The sequence below is a fragment of the Elaeis guineensis genome, chromosome 6, assembly GCF_000442705.2.
Source record: "Elaeis guineensis isolate ETL-2024a chromosome 6, EG11, whole genome shotgun sequence".
Lineage (NCBI taxonomy): Eukaryota > Viridiplantae > Streptophyta > Magnoliopsida > Arecales > Arecaceae > Elaeis > Elaeis guineensis.
Genome location: NC_025998.2, coordinates 41,209,973 through 41,214,627, shown reverse-complemented (window position 1 = coordinate 41,214,627; position 4,655 = coordinate 41,209,973). Strand labels below are relative to the sequence as shown.

The following is a 4,655-nucleotide window of genomic DNA, read 5'->3' as shown; positions in this document are numbered from 1 at the left end:
TTTCAAATATTCATATATAATATAATCATAAATCCGATTCGATTCAAAACACTCGTAACTCAACAGCCTTGACTATGACCAACGTTTAACCCCCATTGACGGGATCCACAGAATACCAGTGCACAACCCCCACTGGCAGGGTCCACAAATACCAGCGCACAACCCCCACTGGCAGGGTCCACTGAGTACCAACGTATAATCCCCATTGGCAGGACCCACTGAAACATAGTTAGGCTGAGAGCATAAATCCGATCTGTATCAAAACACTTAGTACCATAATATATCATAATTTTTCACTGAACATGTGCATAAATCGACGTACCATAATATTTCAAAGGCACTATTCTTTCAAAACATAATTTCATAAATCATACATAATTTCAGAGAATAATTATTTATTTTCAGAATAAATATGGAATATCTCGAGAAGATGATTCATTACTTACCTTTCACGGAGCACTGAAAGAAAAGATCGACTAACTTCTAGGAGATTCTTCCGTGCCTATTATCCAAAATTATATTTTTACATTAATTTTAATTCAAAATTAAATCTAACAAATCCCAAAATCAAAACCTCACTTAAAATCAGACTCTTCGCTAAACTCGATCAAAATCATCAATAAAGCCTTCCACTTCGCTAATCCTAGAGGAATAATTTTAGAGAGAGAGAAATCCATCAAGAGAGAGAAACAATCTAGAGAGAAAAAATTTTAGAGAGAGAAAGTAGAGAGAGAAAGTCCAATTTCAGAGAGAGAAAGTCAGGGTTCAGACTGAAAGAAGAGAGAGAGGAGAGAAACTCTCTCTCTCTCATCATTTTAAATTTTTTATTTATTTATTTATTTATTTATTTACTTTTATATATATATATATATATATATATATATATATATATATATATATATATATATATATATTATTATTATTATTATTTTCTTTTCTTTTCTTTTCTTTTCTTTTTCTTCTTTTCTTTTTCTTCTTTTTCTTCTTTTTCTTTCCTTTTCTTTTTCTCTTTTTCCTTCTTTCTCTTTTCTTTTTCTTCTTTTTCTTTTTCTTCTTTTTCTTCTTTTCTTCTTTTTCTTGGTTCTTCCCGTGTCGGAACAGGAGACCGGCGTCCCCCCTTTTGCCGGGCCGTTCAGGCCACGGCCGCCGCAGCGGAGGCCGGCGGCAGACGGGGACCACTCCCCCGGTCACGGAGGAGCGTGGCCGGCGATCGATTCCGATCGCCGACGCTGGAAAATTCAAGGAAAAGAGACCCAAAAACAGAGTCTCTTTCCCGACTGTAGATCGGCGACACTCGTCGCCGGCAGCCTCAATCAAAAATACGAAAAGAAAGGAAAGGAAGAGAGGAAGGGAAGGAAAGCTCACCCCCGGCCTTCGGTGACCTCACCGGCGAGAAATCACGGCGAGAAACCAACAGTGCCCGCAGCTCTACTTCGGGAAAATCGGAGAGAAAGAGAGGGAGAAGAGGCCGATGATCGATCTCAAGAGAGAGGGGAGACCTTCTTATAGAGGGTCCTAGGATTTTGAGAGATCCTAGGACTCCTAATAGGCTTGGGTCTCGCCGGAGAAGAAGACTCCTATCGGGAGTTTTCTTCCCGGTTTTTACTCTGTTTTTTTTTTTTTTTTTTTTGGGCTAGGTCTGCTGGGCTGGGCTTTGTTTGGGCTATCACAGTATGATTGTAGGCAAAGGCAATAAGAGATCAATACATCAGTTGATTCTCATTAAACATATAACCATGGTTACCACATCCTACTTAATCACTCTTTCTGAAAAGGCAAGATTCCCATGTCCTACTTTAAAGCCATTCCGTCAACAAAAGAATTGAAACCTGCACCCATACTTTAAAGCCATTTCGTATACCCACAAGCTTGATTGAACTTTCTGCAACCTTCCCAATTCCCATTCATCTCGTCTCCAGGCTGTTGTCCAAGTGCATACCATTGTCCAAGTGCAACAATGCTGGACAAGAGCAGTGGTGAGGCTATGCAAGGAAGGGAGACAAGCACATGTGACACCATGTTCGATGATATCGTAGCGCAACATCCGGGGATCTCGAGTCGAGTCCGAGGATCTCGAGGTCATTCTCCATTCCCATTCATCCCTTTGGATGTTATTTAATACTCTGCACTACTTTCCTAGCATGCTATACTACCAACTAAATCATGGATCTACATCCAACCTTGTAGTTTTCCCCTTTTTCTTTTTGCTAAAACAGAGGGCAAAAGCTTTATTAGGTAATAATATAGATGATTGCAAAGTCTAAGTAGAAGTAAGCAAAATAAGATATTTATGGTAGGAAGACCAGAGAACAATAACATAGAAGAGAAAGTGGCCCATAAGAAGCAGACCATAAGCAAAAGAAGCCCAATGCAGCCTAGAGTTGAGATGATAACTATATGCACTTGGTAATTATGATTTGTATAACTATATGCATTGGCAATGCAGCCCAACAATGCGGCCCAATGCAGCAGAATATTATGATTTGTGTAATTAATGTTCATCATTTATTTTAAAATATACTTCAAATTTTTCATATTTCTTTTATTTCAATATTTTTATGCTTGTGTGTGGTTCTTTGCTGATTGTAGTAATGGACGGTCATAATTATTATACAAAAAATGATAGAGAGACAAATTGGCTTGGTTGTGAAAGAGAGGATGCTTGTATTGACAATGATGGGGAAGTCATATGTCCACTTTCTTATAGGCAAGAAGTTGAAAGGAATGGTGAGTCGATTGATTGATGTGTTCAGTCATGAAGAGTCAAGTAGAGAGCTACTAAATCAGATTATGCATAGTGAGAAGGTGGCTTATAAGTTGTATTGTGGCTATGGGCACCGTATGGGTTTTAGTTTCCGAAAGGGAAAGCAAACTTATATTTTTGGAACAAAAAAAATTCATACAAAAGATTATTATTGCTCAAAAGAAGGACTTAAAAATGATCAACAACCTAATAAATCGATCTTTAATAGGCCAAACATCAGAATTAATTGTAAAGCAATGATTTGATTCACTATTGATGAAAATGGAAAGTGGAAGGTAACTAGATTGGTTGCGGAGCATAATCATGAGTTGGCAAAGCTTAATGAAAGGTACTTATTGAGAACAACAAGGTCACTTGCAGTGGCAAAGGTAGGTGTTATAGACTTTATGGTGAATATCAAAATTCGAACAGTCAATGCATATTCCTATATGGTTGAAGAAGTTGGAGGTGCTGAAAATCTAGATTTTGCTAAAAGAGATTGTTACAATTATGTTAACATACAAAAGATGATGGTTATGGAGGCAGGAGACTCCCAAAATTTAGTGAGCTATTTGAAGTGCAAAGCTGCATAGGATAGCATGTTTTATTGGGATGTGAAGGTTGATCAAGAGGGTCAGATGACAAACTTTTTTTGGAGGGATGGTAGATCGAGAATTGATTATGATTGCTTTGATGCTGTTGTGATTTTTGATACAACTTACCATATAAATAGATATAATCTCATTGTGCACCATTTGTAAGGGTTAACCACCATTGGCAAAATATTATGTTTGGTTGTGCATTTTTATTGGATAAGATGACAATATGTTTTATATAGCTTTTTAAGTCATTTTTGGAGTCCATGAGTGATCAACCTCCTAATCATTGATCAAGATCAAGCAATGGCTAAAGCAATTGAACAAGTGTTTCCAAATACATGTCACCATCTTTGTTTGTGGCACATCTCTCGAAATGCTCCCTCACACTTGGGCAATCTCAATTCTAGCCAAAGCTTCCATCACCTATTTTATAAATGTTTGTAGGAGGGTTGTGACACAGAAATAGAGTTTAAAGAAACATAGAGTAAGATGATATCTGAATACAATGCTCAAGATCATAAGTGGCTTAATAACCTTTATAAAATTCATCAAAAATGATGCATGGCTCTAAACAAAGACTCTTTTGATGGTGAGATTAAATCATCTCAAAGGAGTGAGAGTACCAATAATGTTTTGAATGGCATGGTGGATAAGTCAACTTTGCTTATCAAGTTTGTGATTACATTTGAGAAATTGGTTAATGGTTGGCGAAGGAATGAAGCCAATATAAACTTCTATTGCAACCAAAGTGCTCCTACCATGCAATTAAGCATAGTGAAGTTTTGAAGCATGTGGCCAAATTTCATACATCAGATTTACAAATTGTTTGAGAATGAATTTCTTGATGGATGCGGTGCATCATCATTTGAAGAAGTTGCATTAGGTGATACAGGTTTGAGTTGATTATGCATGGTACGGGTTCAAAAATTTGGATAGTTGAACTTAACTTGTCTACTATTGAGGTTACTTGTATATGTAAGAAGTTTGAATTAATGGATATACCTTATTCACATGCTCTCAAAGCACTTAGCCTCAAGAATGTTAATAGAATTCCTGAAAGACATATTATGAAATAGTCATGCAATGCACCTTACCTATAATTTTGTTACAAGATGCCAGGGGAATGAAGAGGCAAGAAAAGTTTTATGGGATATACTTGAGTGGGGAAAAAAATGATGGAAAGCTTCTTTGAGAAACAAAGTTTACAAGCAAATTTTGTAGCTAGAGATATGTGAGGCCCAGCCCAAGCAAGGAATCCAAAGCCCAAAACAAAAAAAAAAAAAAAGGGAAGGAAAACAGAGGAGAAGAACTCC

General features: G+C 37.1%; 1 pseudogene; it reads left to right on the top strand.

Annotated features, from left to right (window-relative positions):
• The first annotated feature begins 2,591 nt into the window (after positions 1 to 2,591).
• LOC140858801 (protein FAR1-RELATED SEQUENCE 5-like) lies at positions 2,592 to 4,418 on the top strand (annotated as a pseudogene).
• Positions 4,419 to 4,655: the final 237 nt, after the last annotated feature.